The sequence below is a fragment of the Ranitomeya imitator genome, unplaced genomic scaffold (assembly GCF_032444005.1).
Source record: "Ranitomeya imitator isolate aRanImi1 unplaced genomic scaffold, aRanImi1.pri SCAFFOLD_460, whole genome shotgun sequence".
Lineage (NCBI taxonomy): Eukaryota > Metazoa > Chordata > Amphibia > Anura > Dendrobatidae > Ranitomeya > Ranitomeya imitator.
This window is the reverse complement of record NW_027194831.1, coordinates 1-20,684: the sequence shown is the minus strand read 5'-3', so window position 1 is coordinate 20,684 and position 20,684 is coordinate 1. Positions and strand designations below refer to the sequence as shown.

The 20,684-nt window shown below is 42.3% G+C and overlaps 42 non-coding genes across 42 annotated transcripts; 30 read left to right on the top strand and 12 right to left on the bottom strand.

The window, feature by feature from the left end:
- The first annotated feature begins 153 nt into the window (after positions 1–153).
- Positions 154–226, top strand: TRNAA-AGC (transfer RNA alanine (anticodon AGC)). The gene has a single exon. It is a non-coding gene; the product is annotated as a tRNA-Ala (tRNA).
- A 96-nt stretch (positions 227–322) lies between these two features.
- TRNAY-GUA (transfer RNA tyrosine (anticodon GUA)) lies at positions 323–408 on the top strand. Its single transcript is given in 2 exon segments — positions 323–359; positions 373–408. It is a non-coding gene; the product is annotated as a tRNA-Tyr (tRNA).
- A 157-nt stretch (positions 409–565) lies between these two features.
- Positions 566–639, bottom strand: TRNAN-GUU (transfer RNA asparagine (anticodon GUU)). The gene has a single exon. It is a non-coding gene; the product is annotated as a tRNA-Asn (tRNA).
- Positions 640–1,175: 536 nt separating this feature from the next.
- On the top strand, positions 1,176–1,247 carry TRNAG-UCC (transfer RNA glycine (anticodon UCC)). The gene has a single exon. It is a non-coding gene; the product is annotated as a tRNA-Gly (tRNA).
- Positions 1,248–1,941: 694 nt separating this feature from the next.
- TRNAA-AGC (transfer RNA alanine (anticodon AGC)) lies at positions 1,942–2,014 on the top strand. The gene has a single exon. It is a non-coding gene; the product is annotated as a tRNA-Ala (tRNA).
- Positions 2,015–2,110: 96 nt separating this feature from the next.
- On the top strand, positions 2,111–2,196 carry TRNAY-GUA (transfer RNA tyrosine (anticodon GUA)). The gene is given in 2 exon segments: positions 2,111–2,147; positions 2,161–2,196. It is a non-coding gene; the product is annotated as a tRNA-Tyr (tRNA).
- A 157-nt stretch (positions 2,197–2,353) lies between these two features.
- TRNAN-GUU (transfer RNA asparagine (anticodon GUU)) lies at positions 2,354–2,427 on the bottom strand. Its single transcript has one exon. It is a non-coding gene; the product is annotated as a tRNA-Asn (tRNA).
- Positions 2,428–3,735: 1,308 nt separating this feature from the next.
- TRNAA-AGC (transfer RNA alanine (anticodon AGC)) lies at positions 3,736–3,808 on the top strand. Its single transcript has one exon. It is a non-coding gene; the product is annotated as a tRNA-Ala (tRNA).
- A 339-nt stretch (positions 3,809–4,147) lies between these two features.
- On the bottom strand, positions 4,148–4,221 carry TRNAN-GUU (transfer RNA asparagine (anticodon GUU)). The gene has a single exon. It is a non-coding gene; the product is annotated as a tRNA-Asn (tRNA).
- Positions 4,222–4,761: 540 nt separating this feature from the next.
- Positions 4,762–4,833, top strand: TRNAG-UCC (transfer RNA glycine (anticodon UCC)). The gene has a single exon. It is a non-coding gene; the product is annotated as a tRNA-Gly (tRNA).
- A 611-nt stretch (positions 4,834–5,444) lies between these two features.
- Positions 5,445–5,530, top strand: TRNAY-GUA (transfer RNA tyrosine (anticodon GUA)). Its single transcript is given in 2 exon segments — positions 5,445–5,481; positions 5,495–5,530. It is a non-coding gene; the product is annotated as a tRNA-Tyr (tRNA).
- Positions 5,531–5,687: 157 nt separating this feature from the next.
- Positions 5,688–5,761, bottom strand: TRNAN-GUU (transfer RNA asparagine (anticodon GUU)). Its single transcript has one exon. It is a non-coding gene; the product is annotated as a tRNA-Asn (tRNA).
- Positions 5,762–6,301: 540 nt separating this feature from the next.
- TRNAG-UCC (transfer RNA glycine (anticodon UCC)) lies at positions 6,302–6,373 on the top strand. The gene has a single exon. It is a non-coding gene; the product is annotated as a tRNA-Gly (tRNA).
- Positions 6,374–7,069: 696 nt separating this feature from the next.
- TRNAA-AGC (transfer RNA alanine (anticodon AGC)) lies at positions 7,070–7,142 on the top strand. The gene has a single exon. It is a non-coding gene; the product is annotated as a tRNA-Ala (tRNA).
- Positions 7,143–7,238: 96 nt separating this feature from the next.
- On the top strand, positions 7,239–7,324 carry TRNAY-GUA (transfer RNA tyrosine (anticodon GUA)). Its single transcript is given in 2 exon segments — positions 7,239–7,275; positions 7,289–7,324. It is a non-coding gene; the product is annotated as a tRNA-Tyr (tRNA).
- A 157-nt stretch (positions 7,325–7,481) lies between these two features.
- Positions 7,482–7,555, bottom strand: TRNAN-GUU (transfer RNA asparagine (anticodon GUU)). The gene has a single exon. It is a non-coding gene; the product is annotated as a tRNA-Asn (tRNA).
- A 540-nt stretch (positions 7,556–8,095) lies between these two features.
- On the top strand, positions 8,096–8,167 carry TRNAG-UCC (transfer RNA glycine (anticodon UCC)). The gene has a single exon. It is a non-coding gene; the product is annotated as a tRNA-Gly (tRNA).
- Positions 8,168–8,778: 611 nt separating this feature from the next.
- Positions 8,779–8,864, top strand: TRNAY-GUA (transfer RNA tyrosine (anticodon GUA)). The gene is given in 2 exon segments: positions 8,779–8,815; positions 8,829–8,864. It is a non-coding gene; the product is annotated as a tRNA-Tyr (tRNA).
- Positions 8,865–9,021: 157 nt separating this feature from the next.
- Positions 9,022–9,095, bottom strand: TRNAN-GUU (transfer RNA asparagine (anticodon GUU)). Its single transcript has one exon. It is a non-coding gene; the product is annotated as a tRNA-Asn (tRNA).
- A 540-nt stretch (positions 9,096–9,635) lies between these two features.
- Positions 9,636–9,707, top strand: TRNAG-UCC (transfer RNA glycine (anticodon UCC)). Its single transcript has one exon. It is a non-coding gene; the product is annotated as a tRNA-Gly (tRNA).
- Positions 9,708–10,402: 695 nt separating this feature from the next.
- On the top strand, positions 10,403–10,475 carry TRNAA-AGC (transfer RNA alanine (anticodon AGC)). Its single transcript has one exon. It is a non-coding gene; the product is annotated as a tRNA-Ala (tRNA).
- Positions 10,476–10,571: 96 nt separating this feature from the next.
- On the top strand, positions 10,572–10,657 carry TRNAY-GUA (transfer RNA tyrosine (anticodon GUA)). The gene is given in 2 exon segments: positions 10,572–10,608; positions 10,622–10,657. It is a non-coding gene; the product is annotated as a tRNA-Tyr (tRNA).
- Positions 10,658–10,814: 157 nt separating this feature from the next.
- TRNAN-GUU (transfer RNA asparagine (anticodon GUU)) lies at positions 10,815–10,888 on the bottom strand. The gene has a single exon. It is a non-coding gene; the product is annotated as a tRNA-Asn (tRNA).
- Positions 10,889–11,424: 536 nt separating this feature from the next.
- On the top strand, positions 11,425–11,496 carry TRNAG-UCC (transfer RNA glycine (anticodon UCC)). The gene has a single exon. It is a non-coding gene; the product is annotated as a tRNA-Gly (tRNA).
- Positions 11,497–12,107: 611 nt separating this feature from the next.
- TRNAY-GUA (transfer RNA tyrosine (anticodon GUA)) lies at positions 12,108–12,193 on the top strand. Its single transcript is given in 2 exon segments — positions 12,108–12,144; positions 12,158–12,193. It is a non-coding gene; the product is annotated as a tRNA-Tyr (tRNA).
- A 157-nt stretch (positions 12,194–12,350) lies between these two features.
- Positions 12,351–12,424, bottom strand: TRNAN-GUU (transfer RNA asparagine (anticodon GUU)). Its single transcript has one exon. It is a non-coding gene; the product is annotated as a tRNA-Asn (tRNA).
- Positions 12,425–12,964: 540 nt separating this feature from the next.
- On the top strand, positions 12,965–13,036 carry TRNAG-UCC (transfer RNA glycine (anticodon UCC)). The gene has a single exon. It is a non-coding gene; the product is annotated as a tRNA-Gly (tRNA).
- A 611-nt stretch (positions 13,037–13,647) lies between these two features.
- TRNAY-GUA (transfer RNA tyrosine (anticodon GUA)) lies at positions 13,648–13,733 on the top strand. Its single transcript is given in 2 exon segments — positions 13,648–13,684; positions 13,698–13,733. It is a non-coding gene; the product is annotated as a tRNA-Tyr (tRNA).
- A 157-nt stretch (positions 13,734–13,890) lies between these two features.
- TRNAN-GUU (transfer RNA asparagine (anticodon GUU)) lies at positions 13,891–13,964 on the bottom strand. The gene has a single exon. It is a non-coding gene; the product is annotated as a tRNA-Asn (tRNA).
- Positions 13,965–14,504: 540 nt separating this feature from the next.
- On the top strand, positions 14,505–14,576 carry TRNAG-UCC (transfer RNA glycine (anticodon UCC)). Its single transcript has one exon. It is a non-coding gene; the product is annotated as a tRNA-Gly (tRNA).
- A 696-nt stretch (positions 14,577–15,272) lies between these two features.
- TRNAA-AGC (transfer RNA alanine (anticodon AGC)) lies at positions 15,273–15,345 on the top strand. The gene has a single exon. It is a non-coding gene; the product is annotated as a tRNA-Ala (tRNA).
- A 96-nt stretch (positions 15,346–15,441) lies between these two features.
- On the top strand, positions 15,442–15,527 carry TRNAY-GUA (transfer RNA tyrosine (anticodon GUA)). The gene is given in 2 exon segments: positions 15,442–15,478; positions 15,492–15,527. It is a non-coding gene; the product is annotated as a tRNA-Tyr (tRNA).
- Positions 15,528–15,684: 157 nt separating this feature from the next.
- TRNAN-GUU (transfer RNA asparagine (anticodon GUU)) lies at positions 15,685–15,758 on the bottom strand. The gene has a single exon. It is a non-coding gene; the product is annotated as a tRNA-Asn (tRNA).
- A 536-nt stretch (positions 15,759–16,294) lies between these two features.
- On the top strand, positions 16,295–16,366 carry TRNAG-UCC (transfer RNA glycine (anticodon UCC)). The gene has a single exon. It is a non-coding gene; the product is annotated as a tRNA-Gly (tRNA).
- Positions 16,367–16,977: 611 nt separating this feature from the next.
- On the top strand, positions 16,978–17,063 carry TRNAY-GUA (transfer RNA tyrosine (anticodon GUA)). The gene is given in 2 exon segments: positions 16,978–17,014; positions 17,028–17,063. It is a non-coding gene; the product is annotated as a tRNA-Tyr (tRNA).
- Positions 17,064–17,220: 157 nt separating this feature from the next.
- Positions 17,221–17,294, bottom strand: TRNAN-GUU (transfer RNA asparagine (anticodon GUU)). Its single transcript has one exon. It is a non-coding gene; the product is annotated as a tRNA-Asn (tRNA).
- A 541-nt stretch (positions 17,295–17,835) lies between these two features.
- TRNAG-UCC (transfer RNA glycine (anticodon UCC)) lies at positions 17,836–17,907 on the top strand. Its single transcript has one exon. It is a non-coding gene; the product is annotated as a tRNA-Gly (tRNA).
- A 695-nt stretch (positions 17,908–18,602) lies between these two features.
- On the top strand, positions 18,603–18,675 carry TRNAA-AGC (transfer RNA alanine (anticodon AGC)). The gene has a single exon. It is a non-coding gene; the product is annotated as a tRNA-Ala (tRNA).
- Positions 18,676–18,771: 96 nt separating this feature from the next.
- On the top strand, positions 18,772–18,857 carry TRNAY-GUA (transfer RNA tyrosine (anticodon GUA)). Its single transcript is given in 2 exon segments — positions 18,772–18,808; positions 18,822–18,857. It is a non-coding gene; the product is annotated as a tRNA-Tyr (tRNA).
- A 157-nt stretch (positions 18,858–19,014) lies between these two features.
- TRNAN-GUU (transfer RNA asparagine (anticodon GUU)) lies at positions 19,015–19,088 on the bottom strand. The gene has a single exon. It is a non-coding gene; the product is annotated as a tRNA-Asn (tRNA).
- A 540-nt stretch (positions 19,089–19,628) lies between these two features.
- Positions 19,629–19,700, top strand: TRNAG-UCC (transfer RNA glycine (anticodon UCC)). The gene has a single exon. It is a non-coding gene; the product is annotated as a tRNA-Gly (tRNA).
- Positions 19,701–20,312: 612 nt separating this feature from the next.
- Positions 20,313–20,398, top strand: TRNAY-GUA (transfer RNA tyrosine (anticodon GUA)). The gene is given in 2 exon segments: positions 20,313–20,349; positions 20,363–20,398. It is a non-coding gene; the product is annotated as a tRNA-Tyr (tRNA).
- The last annotated feature ends 286 nt before the right edge of the window (positions 20,399–20,684 follow it).

The following is a 20,684-nucleotide window of genomic DNA, read 5'->3' as shown; positions in this document are numbered from 1 at the left end:
TTGTAGACTCCTTAAATGTTCTTCCAGTATGCAAAAATGGAATCCACACTTAAAAAAAAAAAAAAAAAAAAAAAGCTTGCAATGGCATGTGTGATTGTATATGAAAATTGTGACCTGGTGTGACGTGAAACTGACGATATGTTTGCCAGGTTTGGGGGATTAGCTCAAGTGGTAGAGCGCTCGCTTAGCATGCGAGAGGTAGCGGGATCGATGCCCGCATTCTCCAATACTACTGCTGAATTCCTTTTTCGCTGGGTTGAATGAATCATTTTTACCACCTGCTCGTGGCACCCATGGCCAAACCTAGTGGGCTTTCAACAATCCTTCGATAGCTCAGCTGGTAGAGCGGAGGACTGTAGCTCTAAATTAGCAATCCTTAGGTCGCTGGTTCAATTCCGGCTCGAAGGAAGTTTTGTTTATCCTATCTCATCCAGAAGGTTTTTCTCCAGTTTATCTCGTGAATTCAAAACATCGTCAGCAAAATGGCTTTTACTTGAGGGAGATGCTTAGCACAAATGCAAAAACTTCTTCAACTGTAGCTTACTACTGAAGCAAAAGGGTGCAACGTCCCTGGGTGGACTCGAACCACCAACCTTTCGGTTAACAGCCGAACGCGCTAACCGATTGCGCCACAGAGACATGATTTTCAACAAAAACAAACATTTGCAAAGCACCAAGAATAATTTAGTTGCCAACAGATAAGAAATGGCTGATAAATTACATGACATAGACCAGAAGGCAGGCAGTAATTAGACTTCAACTCTGAGCATCCTCCACCATAAGCAGAGTGGCGCAGCGGAAGCGTGCTGGGCCCATAACCCAGAGGTCGATGGATCGAAACCATCCTCTGCTAAACGGTTGTGTTTTATACTCTTCATCATTACATTTCATCTAAATGCCCCTGTCTACAGCAAACCCTTTTGGCTCAAAAAAACACTGGTTAAAACCCTGAATCCCAGTTCAACTCGTGCCGCTAAAGGACCAGAAGGCCTTTACGACGTCTCAAAATTTTCTATAAACAAACCATAAAAGGTCAATGGTTCTCCTTGGGATTGTGCTACATCACAACTTTTTTCACTCTCCCCCAGTTTGATTCTCCATGTACTTAGAAAGGATTTGCTAGAACGTTTACTGTTATTGCAGAAAATGTAAAAAAAAAATGCGCGCTTACGTAAGCGTTGGTGGTATAGTGGTGAGCATAGCTGCCTTCCAAGCAGTTGACCCGGGTTCGATTCCCGGCCAACGCATGGCTTGCTTTTTCACCATTGGTGTTGCGTTTATTCTCTTTTAATGTTTTGTGTTCAAGCTCAAGCTCTACTCTTTCTTTACAGTTTAGCAACCACAAAAAGGAGAAAAAAACAAAGAGAAGCGTTCTTAGCTTTTTCAACACTTCATCTAAACCATTTGCTGCTCATCAGTTATTGTTTGAAACTTAGTAGGGTTAGTCCGCAATACAAAAGCAATGCCAAGGTAAACATTGGTATTGTGCTGGTTGGTGTAGCTTCTGTCAAAAGCAAACGCGTTTTGGCTCAAAAATTACTGGTCAAAACCCTGAATCCTGGATCAACTTGTGCCAAAGGACCAGAAGGCCTTCACGACCTCTCAGCAGTTTCTATAAACAAACAAAGCCATAAAAGGTCAATGGTTCTCTTTTGGGATTGTGCTACATCGCAACTTTTTTCTTCAAACTATGCAAGTTTTTTTCACTGTCCCCAATTTGATTCTCCATGTACATAGAAAGGGGTTGCTAGAAAGTTGCCCAACTGTATTTGTAGGGCACCAATCACGTTGTAGACTCCTTAAATGTTCTTCCAGTATGCAAAAATGGAATCCACACTTAAAAAAAAAAAAAAAAAAAAAAAGCTTGCAATGGCATGTGTGATTGTATATGAAAATTGTGACCTGGTGTGACGTGAAACTGACGATATGTTTGCCAGGTTTGGGGGATTAGCTCAAGTGGTAGAGCGCTCGCTTAGCATGCGAGAGGTAGCGGGATCGATGCCCGCATTCTCCAATACTACTGCTGAATTCCTTTTTCGCTGGGTTGAATGAATCATTTTTACCACCTGCTCGTGGCACCCATGGCCAAACCTAGTGGGCTTTCAACAATCCTTCGATAGCTCAGCTGGTAGAGCGGAGGACTGTAGCTCTAAATTAGCAATCCTTAGGTCGCTGGTTCAATTCCGGCTCGAAGGAAGTTTTGTTTATCCTATCTCATCCAGAAGGTTTTTCTCCAGTTTGTCTCGTGAATTCAAAACATCGTCAGCAAAATGGCTTTTACTTGAGGGAGATGCTTAGCACAAATGCAAAAACTTCTTCAACTGTAGCTTACTACTGAAGCAAAAGGGTGCAACGTCCCTGGGTGGACTCGAACCACCAACCTTTCGGTTAACAGCCGAACGCGCTAACCGATTGCGCCACAGAGACATGATTTTCAACAAAAACAAACAAACATTTGCAAAGCACCAAGAATAATTTAGTTGCCAACAGATAAGAAATGGCTGATAAAGTACATGACATAGACCAGAAGGCAGGCAGTAATTAGACTTCAACTCTGAGCATCCTCCACCATAAGCAGAGTGGCGCAGCGGAAGCGTGCTGGGCCCATAACCCAGAGGTCGATGGATCGAAACCATCCTCTGCTAAACGGTTGTGTTTTATACTCTTCATCATTACATTTCATCTAAATGCCCCTGTCTACAGCAAACCCTTTTGGCTCAAAAAAACACTGGTTAAAACCCTGAATCCCAGTTCAACTCGTGCCGCTAAAGGACCAGAAGGCCTTTACGACGTCTCAAAATTTTCTATAAACAAACCATAAAAGGTCAATGGTTCTCCTTGGGATTGTGCTACATCACAACTTTTTTCACTCTCCCCCAGTTTGATTCTCCATGTACTTAGAAAGGATTTGCTAGAACGTATACTGTTATTGCAGAAAATGTAAAAAAAAAATGCGCGCTTACGTAAGCGTTGGTGGTATAGTGGTGAGCATAGCTACCTTCCAAGCAGTTGACCCGGGTTCGATTCCCGGCCAACGCATGGCTTGCTTTTTCACCATTGGTGTTGCGTTTATTCTCTTTTAATGTTTTGTGTTCAAGCTCAAGCTCTACTCTTTCTTTACAGTTTAGCAACCACAAAAAGGAGAAAAAAACAAAGAGAAGCGTTCTTAGCTTTTTCAACACTTCATCTAAACCATTTGCTGCTCATCAGTTATTGTTTGAAACTTAGTAGGGTTAGTCCGCAATACAAAAGCAATGCCAAGGTAAACATTGGTATTGTGCTGGTTGGTGTAGCTTCTGTCAAAAGCAAACGCGTTTTGGCTCAAAAATTACTGGTCAAAACCCTGAATCCTGGATCAACTTGTGCCAAAGGACCAGAAGGCCTTCACGACCTCTCAGCAGTTTCTATAAACAAACAAAGCCATAAAAGGTCAATGGTTCTCTTTTGGGATTGTGCTACATCGCAACTTTTTTCTTCAAACTATGCAAGTTTTTTTCACTGTCCCCAATTTGATTCTCCATGTACATAGAAAGGGGTTGCTAGAAAGTTGCCCAACTGTATTTGTAGGGCACCAATCACGTTGTAGACTCCTTAAATGTTCTTCCAGTATGCAAAAATGGAATCCACACTTAAAAAAAAAAAAAAAAAAAAAAAAAGCTTGCAATGGCATGTGTGATTGTATATGAAAATTGTGACCTGGTGTGACGTGAAACTGACGATATGTTTGCCAGGTTTGGGGGATTAGCTCAAGTGGTAGAGCGCTCGCTTAGCATGCGAGAGGTAGCGGGATCGATGCCCGCATTCTCCAATACTACTGCTGAATTCCTTTTTCGCTGGGTTGAATGAATCATTTTTACCACCTGCTCGTGGCACCCATGGCCAAACCTAGTGGGCTTTCAACAATCCTTCGATAGCTCAGCTGGTAGAGCGGAGGACTGTAGCTCTAAATTAGCAATCCTTAGGTCGCTGGTGCAATTCCGGCTCGAAGGAAGTTTTGTTTATCCTATCTCATCCAGAAGGTTTTTCTCCAGTTTGTCTCGTGAATTCAAAACATCGTCAGCAAAATGGCTTTTACTTGAGGGAGATGCTTAGCACAAATGCAAAAACTTCTTCAACTGTAGCTTACTACTGAAGCAAAAGGGTGCAACGTCCCTGGGTGGACTCGAACCACCAACCTTTCGGTTAACAGCCGAACGCGCTAACCGATTGCGCCACAGAGACATGATTTTCAACAAAAACAAACAAACATTTGCAAAGCACCAAGAATAATTTAGTTGCCAACAGATAAGAAATGGCTGATAAAGTACATGACATAGACCAGAAGGCAGGCAGTAATTAGACTTCAACTCTGAGCATCCTCCACCATAAGCAGAGTGGCGCAGCGGAAGCGTGCTGGGCCCATAACCCAGAGGTCGATGGATCGAAACCATCCTCTGCTAAACGGTTGTGTTTTATACTCTTCATCATTACATTTCATCTAAATGCCCCTGTCTACAGCAAACCCTTTTGGCTCAAAAAAACACTGGTTAAAACCCTGAATCCCAGTTCAACTCGTGCCGCTAAAGGACCAGAAGGCCTTTACGACGTCTCAAAATTTTCTATAAACAAACCATAAAAGGTCAATGGTTCTCCTTGGGATTGTGCTACATCACAACTTTTTTCACTCTCCCCCAGTTTGATTCTCCATGTACTTAGAAAGGATTTGCTAGAACGTTTACTGTTATTGCAGAAAATGTAAAAAAAAAATGCGCGCTTACGTAAGCGTTGGTGGTATAGTGGTGAGCATAGCTGCCTTCCAAGCAGTTGACCCGGGTTCGATTCCCGGCCAACGCATGGCTTGCTTTTTCACCATTGGTGTTGCGTTTATTCTCTTTTAATGTTTTGTGTTCAAGCTCAAGCTCTACTCTTTTCTTACAGTTTAGCAACCACAAAAAGGAGAAAAAAACGAAGAGAAGCGTTCTTAGCTTTTTCAACACTTCATCTAAACCATTTGCTGCTCATCAGTTATTGTTTGAAACTTAGTAGGGTTAGTCCGCAATACAAAAGCAATGCCAAGGTAAACATTGGTATTGTGCTGGTTGGTGTAGCTTCTGTCAAAAGCAAACGCGTTTTGGCTCAAAAATTACTGGTCAAAACCCTGAATCCTGGATCAACTTGTGCCAAAGGACCAGAAGGCCTTCACGACCTCTCAGCAGTTTCTATAAACAAACAAAGCCATAAAAGGTCAATGGTTCTCTTTTGGGATTGTGCTACATCGCAACTTTTTTCTTCAAACTATGCAAGTTTTTTTCACTGTCCCCAATTTGATTCTCCATGTACATAGAAAGGGGTTGCTAGAAAGTTGCCCAACTGTATTTGTAGGGCACCAATCACGTTGTAGACTCCTTAAATGTTCTTCCAGTATGCAAAAATGGAATCCACAAACCTAGTGGGCTTTCAACAATCCTTCGATAGCTCAGCTGGTAGAGCGGAGGACTGTAGCTCTAAATTAGCAATCCTTAGGTCGCTGGTTCAATTCCGGCTCGAAGGAAGTTTTGTTTATCCTATCTCATCCAGAAGGTTTTTCTCCAGTTTGTCTCGTGAATTCAAAACATCGTCAGCAAAATGGCTTTTACTTGAGGGAGATGCTTAGCACAAATGCAAAAACTTCTTCAACTGTAGCTTACTACTGAAGCAAAAGGGTGCAACGTCCCTGGGTGGACTCGAACCACCAACCTTTCGGTTAACAGCCGAACGCGCTAACCGATTGCGCCACAGAGACATGATTTTCAACAAAAACAAACAAACATTTGCAAAGCACCAAGAATAATTTAGTTGCCAACAGATAAGAAATGGCTGATAAAGTACATGACATAGACCAGAAGGCAGGCAGTAATTAGACTTCAACTCTGAGCATCCTCCACCATAAGCAGAGTGGCGCAGCGGAAGCGTGCTGGGCCCATAACCCAGAGGTCGATGGATCGAAACCATCCTCTGCTAAACGGTTGTGTTTTATACTCTTCATCATTACATTTCATCTAAATGCCCCTGTCTACAGCAAACCCTTTTGGCTCATAAAAACACTGGTTAAAACCCTGAATCCCAGTTCAACTCGTGCCGCTAAAGGACCAGAAGGCCTTTACGACGTCTCAAAATTTTCTATAAACAAACCATAAAAGGTCAATGGTTCTCCTTGGGATTGTGCTACATCACAACTTTTTTCACTCTCCCCCAGTTTGATTCTCCATGTACTTAGAAAGGATTTGCTAGAACGTTTACTGTTATTGCAGAAAATGTAAAAAAAAAATGCGCGCTTACGTAAGCGTTGGTGGTATAGTGGTGAGCATAGCTGCCTTCCAAGCAGTTGACCCGGGTTCGATTCCCGGCCAACGCATGGCTTGCTTTTTCACCATTGGTGTTGCGTTTATTCTCTTTTAATGTTTTGTGTTCAAGCTCAAGCTCTACTCTTTTCTTACAGTTTAGCAACCACAAAAAGGAGAAAAAAACGAAGAGAAGCGTTCTTAGCTTTTTCAACACTTCATCTAAACCATTTGCTGCTCATCAGTTATTGTTTGAAACTTAGTAGGGTTAGTCCGCAATACAAAAGCAATGCCAAGGTAAACATTGGTATTGTGCTGGTTGGTGTAGCTTCTGTCAAAAGCAAACGCGTTTTGGCTCAAAAATTACTGGTCAAAACCCTGAATCCTGGATCAACTTGTGCCAAAGGACCAGAAGGCCTTCACGACCTCTCAGCAGTTTCTATAAACAAACAAAGCCATAAAAGGTCAATGGTTCTCTTTTGGGATTGTGCTACATCGCAACTTTTTTCTTCAAACTATGCAAGTTTTTTTCACTGTCCCCAATTTGATTCTCCATGTACATAGAAAGGGGTTGCTAGAAAGTTGCCCAACTGTATTTGTAGGGCACCAATCACGTTGTAGACTCCTTAAATGTTCTTCCAGTATGCAAAAATGGAATCCACACTTAAAAAAAAAAAAAAAAAAAAAAAAAGCTTGCAATGGCATGTGTGATTGTATATGAAAATTGTGACCTGGTGTGACGTGAAACTGACGATATGTTTGCCAGGTTTGGGGGATTAGCTCAAGTGGTAGAGCGCTCGCTTAGCATGCGAGAGGTAGCGGGATCGATGCCCGCATTCTCCAATACTACTGCTGAATTCCTTTTTCGCTGGGTTGAATGAATCATTTTTACCACCTGCTCGTGGCACCCATGGCCAAACCTAGTGGGCTTTCAACAATCCTTCGATAGCTCAGCTGGTAGAGCGGAGGACTGTAGCTCTAAATTAGCAATCCTTAGGTCGCTGGTTCAATTCCGGCTCGAAGGAAGTTTTGTTTATCCTATCTCATCCAGAAGGTTTTTCTCCAGTTTGTCTCGTGAATTCAAAACATCGTCAGCAAAATGGCTTTTACTTGAGGGAGATGCTTAGCACAAATGCAAAAACTTCTTCAACTGTAGCTTACTACTGAAGCAAAAGGGTGCAACGTCCCTGGGTGGACTCGAACCACCAACCTTTCGGTTAACAGCCGAACGCGCTAACCGATTGCGCCACAGAGACATGATTTTCAACAAAAACAAACAAACATTTGCAAAGCACCAAGAATAATTTAGTTGCCAACAGATAAGAAATGGCTGATAAAGTACATGACATAGACCAGAAGGCAGGCAGTAATTAGACTTCAACTCTGAGCATCCTCCACCATAAGCAGAGTGGCGCAGCGGAAGCGTGCTGGGCCCATAACCCAGAGGTCGATGGATCGAAACCATCCTCTGCTAAACGGTTGTGTTTTATACTCTTCATCATTACATTTCATCTAAATGCCCCTGTCTACAGCAAACCCTTTTGGCTCAAAAAAACACTGGTTAAAACCCTGAATCCCAGTTCAACTCGTGCCGCTAAAGGACCAGAAGGCCTTTACGACGTCTCAAAATTTTCTATAAACAAACCATAAAAGGTCAATGGTTCTCCTTGGGATTGTGCTACATCACAACTTTTTTCACTCTCCCCCAGTTTGATTCTCCATGTACTTAGAAAGGATTTGCTAGAACGTTTACTGTTATTGCAGAAAATGTAAAAAAAAAATGCGCGCTTACGTAAGCGTTGGTGGTATAGTGGTGAGCATAGCTGCCTTCCAAGCAGTTGACCCGGGTTCGATTCCCGGCCAACGCATGGCTTGCTTTTTCACCATTGGTGTTGCGTTTATTCTCTTTTAATGTTTTGTGTTCAAGCTCAAGCTCTACTCTTTTCTTACAGTTTAGCAACCACAAAAAGGAGAAAAAAACGAAGAGAAGCGTTCTTAGCTTTTTCAACACTTCATCTAAACCATTTGCTGCTCATCAGTTATTGTTTGAAACTTAGTAGGGTTAGTCCGCAATACAAAAGCAATGCCAAGGTAAACATTGGTATTGTGCTGGTTGGTGTAGCTTCTGTCAAAAGCAAACGCGTTTTGGCTCAAAAATTACTGGTCAAAACCCTGAATCCTGGATCAACTTGTGCCAAAGGACCAGAAGGCCTTCACGACCTCTCAGCAGTTTCTATAAACAAACAAAGCCATAAAAGGTCAATGGTTCTCTTTTGGGATTGTGCTACATCGCAACTTTTTTCTTCAAACTATGCAAGTTTTTTTCACTGTCCCCAATTTGATTCTCCATGTACATAGAAAGGGGTTGCTAGAAAGTTGCCCAACTGTATTTGTAGGGCACCAATCACGTTGTAGACTCCTTAAATGTTCTTCCAGTATGCAAAAATGGAATCCACAAACCTAGTGGGCTTTCAACAATCCTTCGATAGCTCAGCTGGTAGAGCGGAGGACTGTAGCTCTAAATTAGCAATCCTTAGGTCGCTGGTTCAATTCCGGCTCGAAGGAAGTTTTGTTTATCCTATCTCATCCAGAAGGTTTTTCTCCAGTTTGTCTCGTGAATTCAAAACATCGTCAGCAAAATGGCTTTTACTTGAGGGAGATGCTTAGCACAAATGCAAAAACTTCTTCAACTGTAGCTTACTACTGAAGCAAAAGGGTGCAACGTCCCTGGGTGGACTCGAACCACCAACCTTTCGGTTAACAGCCGAACGCGCTAACCGATTGCGCCACAGAGACATGATTTTCAACAAAAACAAACAAACATTTGCAAAGCACCAAGAATAATTTAGTTGCCAACAGATAAGAAATGGCTGATAAAGTACATGACATAGACCAGAAGGCAGGCAGTAATTAGACTTCAACTCTGAGCATCCTCCACCATAAGCAGAGTGGCGCAGCGGAAGCGTGCTGGGCCCATAACCCAGAGGTCGATGGATCGAAACCATCCTCTGCTAAACGGTTGTGTTTTATACTCTTCATCATTACATTTCATCTAAATGCCCCTGTCTACAGCAAACCCTTTTGGCTCATAAAAACACTGGTTAAAACCCTGAATCCCAGTTCAACTCGTGCCGCTAAAGGACCAGAAGGCCTTTACGACGTCTCAAAATTTTCTATAAACAAACCATAAAAGGTCAATGGTTCTCCTTGGGATTGTGCTACATCACAACTTTTTTCACTCTCCCCCAGTTTGATTCTCCATGTACTTAGAAAGGATTTGCTAGAACGTTTACTGTTATTGCAGAAAATGTAAAAAAAAAATGCGCGCTTACGTAAGCGTTGGTGGTATAGTGGTGAGCATAGCTGCCTTCCAAGCAGTTGACCCGGGTTCGATTCCCGGCCAACGCATGGCTTGCTTTTTCACCATTGGTGTTGCGTTTATTCTCTTTTAATGTTTTGTGTTCAAGCTCAAGCTCTACTCTTTTCTTACAGTTTAGCAACCACAAAAAGGAGAAAAAAACGAAGAGAAGCGTTCTTAGCTTTTTCAACACTTCATCTAAACCATTTGCTGCTCATCAGTTATTGTTTGAAACTTAGTAGGGTTAGTCCGCAATACAAAAGCAATGCCAAGGTAAACATTGGTATTGTGCTGGTTGGTGTAGCTTCTGTCAAAAGCAAACGCGTTTTGGCTCAAAAATTACTGGTCAAAACCCTGAATCCTGGATCAACTTGTGCCAAAGGACCAGAAGGCCTTCACGACCTCTCAGCAGTTTCTATAAACAAACAAAGCCATAAAAGGTCAATGGTTCTCTTTTGGGATTGTGCTACATCGCAACTTTTTTCTTCAAACTATGCAAGTTTTTTTCACTGTCCCCAATTTGATTCTCCATGTACATAGAAAGGGGTTGCTAGAAAGTTGCCCAACTGTATTTGTAGGGCACCAATCACGTTGTAGACTCCTTAAATGTTCTTCCAGTATGCAAAAATGGAATCCACACTTAAAAAAAAAAAAAAAAAAAAAAAAGCTTGCAATGGCATGTGTGATTGTATATGAAAATTGTGACCTGGTGTGACGTGAAACTGACGATATGTTTGCCAGGTTTGGGGGATTAGCTCAAGTGGTAGAGCGCTCGCTTAGCATGCGAGAGGTAGCGGGATCGATGCCCGCATTCTCCAATACTACTGCTGAATTCCTTTTTCGCTGGGTTGAATGAATCATTTTTACCACCTGCTCGTGGCACCCATGGCCAAACCTAGTGGGCTTTCAACAATCCTTCGATAGCTCAGCTGGTAGAGCGGAGGACTGTAGCTCTAAATTATCAATCCTTAGGTCGCTGGTTCAATTCCGGCTCGAAGGAAGTTTTGTTTATCCTATCTCATCCAGAAGGTTTTTCTCCAGTTTATCTCGTGAATTCAAAACATCGTCAGCAAAATGGCTTTTACTTGAGGGAGATGCTTAGCACAAATGCAAAAACTTCTTCAACTGTAGCTTACTACTGAAGCAAAAGGGTGCAACGTCCCTGGGTGGACTCGAACCACCAACCTTTCGGTTAACAGCCGAACGCGCTAACCGATTGCGCCACAGAGACATGATTTTCAACAAAAACAAACATTTGCAAAGCACCAAGAATAATTTAGTTGCCAACAGATAAGAAATGGCTGATAAATTACATGACATAGACCAGAAGGCAGGCAGTAATTAGACTTCAACTCTGAGCATCCTCCACCATAAGCAGAGTGGCGCAGCGGAAGCGTGCTGGGCCCATAACCCAGAGGTCGATGGATCGAAACCATCCTCTGCTAAACGGTTGTGTTTTATACTCTTCATCATTACATTTCATCTAAATGCCCCTGTCTACAGCAAACCCTTTTGGCTCAAAAAAACACTGGTTAAAACCCTGAATCCCAGTTCAACTCGTGCCGCTAAAGGACCAGAAGGCCTTTACGACGTCTCAAAATTTTCTATAAACAAACCATAAAAGGTCAATGGTTCTCCTTGGGATTGTGCTACATCACAACTTTTTTCACTCTCCCCCAGTTTGATTCTCCATGTACTTAGAAAGGATTTGCTAGAACGTTTACTGTTATTGCAGAAAATGTAAAAAAAAAATGCGCGCTTACGTAAGCGTTGGTGGTATAGTGGTGAGCATAGCTGCCTTCCAAGCAGTTGACCCGGGTTCGATTCCCGGCCAACGCATGGCTTGCTTTTTCACCATTGGTGTTGCGTTTATTCTCTTTTAATGTTTTGTGTTCAAGCTCAAGCTCTACTCTTTTCTTACAGTTTAGCAACCACAAAAAGGAGAAAAAAACGAAGAGAAGCGTTCTTAGCTTTTTCAACACTTCATCTAAACCATTTGCTGCTCATCAGTTATTGTTTGAAACTTAGTAGGGTTAGTCCGCAATACAAAAGCAATGCCAAGGTAAACATTGGTATTGTGCTGGTTGGTGTAGCTTCTGTCAAAAGCAAACGCGTTTTGGCTCAAAAATTACTGGTCAAAACCCTGAATCCTGGATCAACTTGTGCCAAAGGACCAGAAGGCCTTCACGACCTCTCAGCAGTTTCTATAAACAAACAAAGCCATAAAAGGTCAATGGTTCTCTTTTGGGATTGTGCTACATCGCAACTTTTTTCTTCAAACTATGCAAGTTTTTTTCACTGTCCCCAATTTGATTCTCCATGTACATAGAAAGGGGTTGCTAGAAAGTTGCCCAACTGTATTTGTAGGGCACCAATCACGTTGTAGACTCCTTAAATGTTCTTCCAGTATGCAAAAATGGAATCCACAAACCTAGTGGGCTTTCAACAATCCTTCGATAGCTCAGCTGGTAGAGCGGAGGACTGTAGCTCTAAATTAGCAATCCTTAGGTCGCTGGTTCAATTCCGGCTCGAAGGAAGTTTTGTTTATCCTATCTCATCCAGAAGGTTTTTCTCCAGTTTGTCTCGTGAATTCAAAACATCGTCAGCAAAATGGCTTTTACTTGAGGGAGATGCTTAGCACAAATGCAAAAACTTCTTCAACTGTAGCTTACTACTGAAGCAAAAGGGTGCAACGTCCCTGGGTGGACTCGAACCACCAACCTTTCGGTTAACAGCCGAACGCGCTAACCGATTGCGCCACAGAGACATGATTTTCAACAAAAACAAACAAACATTTGCAAAGCACCAAGAATAATTTAGTTGCCAACAGATAAGAAATGGCTGATAAAGTACATGACATAGACCAGAAGGCAGGCAGTAATTAGACTTCAACTCTGAGCATCCTCCACCATAAGCAGAGTGGCGCAGCGGAAGCGTGCTGGGCCCATAACCCAGAGGTCGATGGATCGAAACCATCCTCTGCTAAACGGTTGTGTTTTATACTCTTCATCATTACATTTCATCTAAATGCCCCTGTCTACAGCAAACCCTTTTGGCTCAAAAAAACACTGGTTAAAACCCTGAATCCCAGTTCAACTCGTGCCGCTAAAGGACCAGAAGGCCTTTACGACGTCTCAAAATTTTCTATAAACAAACCATAAAAGGTCAATGGTTCTCCTTGGGATTGTGCTACATCACAACTTTTTTCACTCTCCCCCAGTTTGATTCTCCATGTACTTAGAAAGGATTTGCTAGAACGTTTACTGTTATTGCAGAAAATGTAAAAAAAAAATGCGCGCTTACGTAAGCGTTGGTGGTATAGTGGTGAGCATAGCTGCCTTCCAAGCAGTTGACCCGGGTTCGATTCCCGGCCAACGCATGGCTTGCTTTTTCACCATTGGTGTTGCGTTTATTCTCTTTTAATGTTTTGTGTTCAAGCTCAAGCTCTACTCTTTTCTTACAGTTTAGCAACCACAAAAAGGAGAAAAAAACGAAGAGAAGCGTTCTTAGCTTTTTCAACACTTCATCTAAACCATTTGCTGCTCATCAGTTATTGTTTGAAACTTAGTAGGGTTAGTCCGCAATACAAAAGCAATGCCAAGGTAAACATTGGTATTGTGCTGGTTGGTGTAGCTTCTGTCAAAAGCAAACGCGTTTTGGCTCAAAAATTACTGGTCAAAACCCTGAATCCTGGATCAACTTGTGCCAAAGGACCAGAAGGCCTTCACGACCTCTCAGCAGTTTCTATAAACAAACAAAGCCATAAAAGGTCAATGGTTCTCTTTTGGGATTGTGCTACATCGCAACTTTTTTCTTCAAACTATGCAAGTTTTTTTCACTGTCCCCAATTTGATTCTCCATGTACATAGAAAGGGGTTGCTAGAAAGTTGCCCAACTGTATTTGTAGGGCACCAATCACGTTGTAGACTCCTTAAATGTTCTTCCAGTATGCAAAAATGGAATCCACAAACCTAGTGGGCTTTCAACAATCCTTCGATAGCTCAGCTGGTAGAGCGGAGGACTGTAGCTCTAAATTAGCAATCCTTAGGTCGCTGGTTCAATTCCGGCTCGAAGGAAGTTTTGTTTATCCTATCTCATCCAGAAGGTTTTTCTCCAGTTTGTCTCGTGAATTCAAAACATCGTCAGCAAAATGGCTTTTACTTGAGGGAGATGCTTAGCACAAATGCAAAAACTTCTTCAACTGTAGCTTACTACTGAAGCAAAAGGGTGCAACGTCCCTGGGTGGACTCGAACCACCAACCTTTCGGTTAACAGCCGAACGCGCTAACCGATTGCGCCACAGAGACATGATTTTCAACAAAAACAAACAAACATTTGCAAAGCACCAAGAATAATTTAGTTGCCAACAGATAAGAAATGGCTGATAAAGTACATGACATAGACCAGAAGGCAGGCAGTAATTAGACTTCAACTCTGAGCATCCTCCACCATAAGCAGAGTGGCGCAGCGGAAGCGTGCTGGGCCCATAACCCAGAGGTCGATGGATCGAAACCATCCTCTGCTAAACGGTTGTGTTTTATACTCTTCATCATTACATTTCATCTAAATGCCCCTGTCTACAGCAAACCCTTTTGGCTCATAAAAACACTGGTTAAAACCCTGAATCCCAGTTCAACTCGTGCCGCTAAAGGACCAGAAGGCCTTTACGACGTCTCAAAATTTTCTATAAACAAACCATAAAAGGTCAATGGTTCTCCTTGGGATTGTGCTACATCACAACTTTTTTCACTCTCCCCCAGTTTGATTCTCCATGTACTTAGAAAGGATTTGCTAGAACGTTTACTGTTATTGCAGAAAATGTAAAAAAAAAATGCGCGCTTACGTAAGCGTTGGTGGTATAGTGGTGAGCATAGCTGCCTTCCAAGCAGTTGACCCGGGTTCGATTCCCGGCCAACGCATGGCTTGCTTTTTCACCATTGGTGTTGCGTTTATTCTCTTTTAATGTTTTGTGTTCAAGCTCAAGCTCTACTCTTTTCTTACAGTTTAGCAACCACAAAAAGGAGAAAAAAACGAAGAGAAGCGTTCTTAGCTTTTTCAACACTTCATCTAAACCATTTGCTGCTCATCAGTTATTGTTTGAAACTTAGTAGGGTTAGTCCGCAATACAAAAGCAATGCCAAGGTAAACATTGGTATTGTGCTGGTTGGTGTAGCTTCTGTCAAAAGCAAACGCGTTTTGGCTCAAAAATTACTGGTCAAAACCCTGAATCCTGGATCAACTTGTGCCAAAGGACCAGAAGGCCTTCACGACCTCTCAGCAGTTTCTATAAACAAACAAAGCCATAAAAGGTCAATGGTTCTCTTTTGGGATTGTGCTACATCGCAACTTTTTTCTTCAAACTATGCAAGTTTTTTTCACTGTCCCCAATTTGATTCTCCATGTACATAGAAAGGGGTTGCTAGAAAGTTGCCCAACTGTATTTGTAGGGCACCAATCACGTTGTAGACTCCTTAAATGTTCTTCCAGTATGCAAAAATGGAATCCACACTTAAAAAAAAAAAAAAAAAAAAAAAAAGCTTGCAATGGCATGTGTGATTGTATATGAAAATTGTGACCTGGTGTGACGTGAAACTGACGATATGTTTGCCAGGTTTGGGGGATTAGCTCAAGTGGTAGAGCGCTCGCTTAGCATGCGAGAGGTAGCGGGATCGATGCCCGCATTCTCCAATACTACTGCTGAATTCCTTTTTCGCTGGGTTGAATGAATCATTTTTACCACCTGCTCGTGGCACCCATGGCCAAACCTAGTGGGCTTTCAACAATCCTTCGATAGCTCAGCTGGTAGAGCGGAGGACTGTAGCTCTAAATTATCAATCCTTAGGTCGCTGGTTCAATTCCGGCTCGAAGGAAGTTTTGTTTATCCTATCTCATCCAGAAGGTTTTTCTCCAGTTTATCTCGTGAATTCAAAACATCGTCAGCAAAATGGCTTTTACTTGAGGGAGATGCTTAGCACAAATGCAAAAACTTCTTCAACTGTAGCTTACTACTGAAGCAAAAGGGTGCAACGTCCCTGGGTGGACTCGAACCACCAACCTTTCGGTTAACAGCCGAACGCGCTAACCGATTGCGCCACAGAGACATGATTTTCAACAAAAACAAACATTTGCAAAGCACCAAGAATAATTTAGTTGCCAACAGATAAGAAATGGCTGATAAATTACATGACATAGACCAGAAGGCAGGCAGTAATTAGACTTCAACTCTGAGCATCCTCCACCATAAGCAGAGTGGCGCAGCGGAAGCGTGCTGGGCCCATAACCCAGAGGTCGATGGATCGAAACCATCCTCTGCTAAACGGTTGTGTTTTATACTCTTCATCATTACATTTCATCTAAATGCCCCTGTCTACAGCAAACCCTTTTGGCTCAAAAAAACACTGGTTAAAACCCTGAATCCCAGTTCAACTCGTGCCGCTAAAGGACCAGAAGGCCTTTACGACGTCTCAAAATTTTCTATAAACAAACCATAAAAGGTCAATGGTTCTCCTTGGGATTGTGCTACATCACAACTTTTTTCACTCTCCCCCAGTTTGATTCTCCATGTACTTAGAAAGGATTTGCTAGAACGTTTACTGTTATTGCAGAAAATGTAAAAAAAAAATGCGCGCTTACGTAAGCGTTGGTGGTATAGTGGTGAGCATAGCTGCCTTCCAAGCAGTTGACCCGGGTTCGATTCCCGGCCAACGCATGGCTTGCTTTTTCACCATTGGTGTTGCGTTTATTCTCTTTTAATGTTTTGTGTTCAAGCTCAAGCTCTACTCTTTTCTTACAGTTTAGCAACCACAAAAAGGAGAAAAAAACGAAGAGAAGCGTTCTTAGCTTTTTCAACACTTCATCTAAACCATTTGCTGCTCATCAGTTATTGTTTGAAACTTAGTAGGGTTAGTCCGCAATACAAAAGCAATGCCAAGGTAAACATTGGTATTGTGCTGGTTGGTGTAGCTTCTGTCAAAAGCAAACGCGTTTTGGCTCAAAAATTACTGGTCAAAACCCTGAATCCTGGATCAACTTGTGCCAAAGGACCAGAAGGCCTTCACGACCTCTCAGCAGTTTCTATAAACAAACAAAGCCATAAAAGGTCAATGGTTCTCTTTTGGGATTGTGCTACATCGCAACTTTTTTCTTCAAACTATGCAAGTTTTTTTCACTGTCCCCAATTTGATTCTCCATGTACATAGAAAGGGGTTGCTAGAAAGTTGCCCAACTGTATTTGTAGGGCACCAATCACGTTGTAGACTCCTTAAATGTTCTTCCAGTATGCAAAAATGGAATCCACAAACCTAGTGGGCTTTCAACAATCCTTCGATAGCTCAGCTGGTAGAGCGGAGGACTGTAGCTCTAAATTAGCAATCCTTAGGTCGCTGGTTCAATTCCGGCTCGAAGGAAGTTTTGTTTATCCTATCTCATCCAGAAGGTTTTTCTCCAGTTTGTCTCGTGAATTCAAAACATCGTCAGCAAAATGGCTTTTACTTGAGGGAGATGCTTAGCACAAATGCAAAAACTTCTTCAACTGTAGCTTACTACTGAAGCAAAAGGGTGCAACGTCCCTGGGTGGACTCGAACCACCAACCTTTCGGTTAACAGCCGAACGCGCTAACCGATTGCGCCACAGAGACATGATTTTCAACAAAAACAAACAAACATTTGCAAAGCACCAAGAATAATTTAGTTGCCAACAGATAAGAAATGGCTGATAAAGTACATGACATAGACCAGAAGGCAGGCAGTAATTAGACTTCAACTCTGAGCATCCTCCACCATAAGCAGAGTGGCGCAGCGGAAGCGTGCTGGGCCCATAACCCAGAGGTCGATGGATCGAAACCATCCTCTGCTAAACGGTTGTGTTTTATACTCTTCATCATTACATTTCATCTAAATGCCCCTGTCTACAGCAAACCCTTTTGGCTCATAAAAACACTGGTTAAAACCCTGAATCCCAGTTCAACTCGTGCCGCTAAAGGACCAGAAGGCCTTTACGACGTCTCAAAATTTTCTATAAACAAACCATAAAAGGTCAATGGTTCTCCCTTGGGATTGTGCTACATCACAACTTTTTTCACTCTCCCCCAGTTTGATTCTCCATGTACTTAGAAAGGATTTGCTAGAACGTTTACTGTTATTGCAGAAAATGTAAAAAAAAAATGCGCGCTTACGTAAGCGTTGGTGGTATAGTGGTGAGCATAGCTGCCTTCCAAGCAGTTGACCCGGGTTCGATTCCCGGCCAACGCATGGCTTGCTTTTTCACCATTGGTGTTGCGTTTATTCTCTTTTAATGTTTTGTGTTCAAGCTCAAGCTCTACTCTTTTCTTACAGTTTAGCAACCACAAAAAGGAGAAAAAAACGAAGAGAAGCGTTCTTAGCTTTTTCAACACTTCATCTAAACCATTTGCTGCTCATCAGTTATTGTTTGAAACTTAGTAGGGTTAGTCCGCAATACAAAAGCAATGCCAAGGTAAACATTGGTATTGTGCTGGTTGGTGTAGCTTCTGTCAAAGCAAACGCGTTTTGGCTCAAAAATTACTGGTCAAAACCCTGAATCCTGGATCAACTTGTGCCAAAGGACCAGAAGGCCTTCACGACCTCTCAGCAGTTTCTATAAACAAACAAAGCCATAAAAGGTCAATGGTTCTCTTTTGGGAATTGTGCTACATCGCAACTTTTTTCTTCAAACTATGCAAGTTTTTTTCACTGTCCCCAATTTGATTCTCCATGTACATAGAAAGGGGTTGCTAGAAAGTTGCCCAACTGTATTTGTAGGGCACCAATCACGTTGTAGACTCCTTAAATGTTCTTCCAGTATGCAAAAATGGAATCCACACTTAAAAAAAAAAAAAAAAAAAAAAAAGCTTGCAATGGCATGTGTGATTGTATATGAAAATTGTGACCTGGTGTGACGTGAAACTGACGATATGTTTGCCAGGTTTGGGGGATTAGCTCAAGTGGTAGAGCGCTCGCTTAGCATGCGAGAGGTAGCGGGATCGATGCCCGCATTCTCCAATACTACTGCTGAATTCCTTTTTCGCTGGGTTGAATGAATCATTTTTACCACCTGCTCGTGGCACCCATGGCCAAACCTAGTGGGCTTTCAACAATCCTTCGATAGCTCAGCTGGTAGAGCGGAGGACTGTAGCTCTAAATTAGCAATCCTTAGGTCGCTGGTTCAATTCCGGCTCGAAGGAAGTTTTGTTTATCCTATCTCATCCAGAAGGTTTTTCTCCAGTTTGTCTCGTGAATTCAAAACATCGTCAGCAAAATGGCTTTTACTTGAGGGAGATGCTTAGCACAAATGCAAAAACTTCTTCAACTGTAGCTTACTACTGAAGCAAAAGGGTGCAACGTCCCTGGGTGGACTCGAACCACCAACCTTTCGGTTAACAGCCGAACGCGCTAACCGATTGCGCCACAGAGACATGATTTTCAACAAAAACAAACAAACATTTGCAAAGCACCAAGAATAATTTAGTTGCCAACAGATAAGAAATGGCTGATAAAGTACATGACATAGACCAGAAGGCAGGCAGTAATTAGACTTCAACTCTGAGCATCCTCCACCATAAGCAGAGTGGCGCAGCGGAAGCGTGCTGGGCCCATAACCCAGAGGTCGATGGATCGAAACCATCCTCTGCTAAACGGTTGTGTTTTATACTCTTCATCATTACATTTCATCTAAATGCCCCTGTCTACAGCAAACCCTTTTGGCTCAAAAAAACACTGGTTAAAACCCTGAATCCCAGTTCAACTCGTGCCGCTAAAGGACCAGAAGGCCTTTACGACGTCTCAAAATTTTCTATAAACAAACCATAAAAGGTCAATGGTTCTCCTTGGGATTGTGCTACATCACAACTTTTTTCACTCTCCCCCAGTTTGATTCTCCATGTACTTAGAAAGGATTTGCTAGAACGTTTACTGTTATTGCAGAAAATGTAAAAAAAAAATGCGCGCTTACGTAAGCGTTGGTGGTATAGTGGTGAGCATAGCTGCCTTCCAAGCAGTTGACCCGGGTTCGATTCCCGGCCAACGCATGGCTTGCTTTTTCACCATTGGTGTTGCGTTTATTCTCTTTTAATGTTTTGTGTTCAAGCTCAAGCTCTACTCTTTTCTTACAGTTTAGCAACCACAAAAAGGAGAAAAAAACGAAGAGAAGCGTTCTTAGCTTTTTCAACACTTCATCTAAACCATTTGCTGCTCATCAGTTATTGTTTGAAACTTAGTAGGGTTAGTCCGCAATACAAAAGCAATGCCAAGGTAAACATTGGTATTGTGCTGGTTGGTGTAGCTTCTGTCAAAAGCAAACGCGTTTTGGCTCAAAAATTACTGGTCAAAACCCTGAATCCTGGATCAACTTGTGCCAAAGGACCAGAAGGCCTTCACGACCTCTCAGCAGTTTCTATAAACAAACAAAGCCATAAAAGGTCAATGGTTCTCTTTTGGGATTGTGCTACATCGCAACTTTTTTCTTCAAACTATGCAAGTTTTTTTCACTGTCCCCAATTTGATTCTCCATGTACATAGAAAGGGGTTGCTAGAAAGTTGCCCAACTGTATTTGTAGGGCACCAATCACGTTGTAGACTCCTTAAATGTTCTTCCAGTATGCAAAAATGGAATCCACAAACCTAGTGGGCTTTCAAACAATCCTTCGATAGCTCAGCTGGTAGAGCGGAGGACTGTAGCTCTAAATTAGCAATCCTTAGGTCGCTGGTTCAATTCCGGCTCGAAGGAAGTTTTGTTTATCCTATCTCATCCAGAAGGTTTTTCTCCAGTTTGTCTCGTGAATTCAAAACATTCGTCAGCAAAATGGCTTTTACTTGAGGGAGATGCTTAGCACAAATGCAAAAACTTCTTCAACTGTAGCTTACTACTGAAGCAAAAGGGTGCAACGTCCCTGGTGGACTCGAACCACCAACCTTTCGGTTAACAGCCGAACGCGCTAACCGATTGCGCCACAGAGACATGATTTTCAACAAAAACAAACAAACATTTGCAAAGCACCAAGAATAATTTAGTT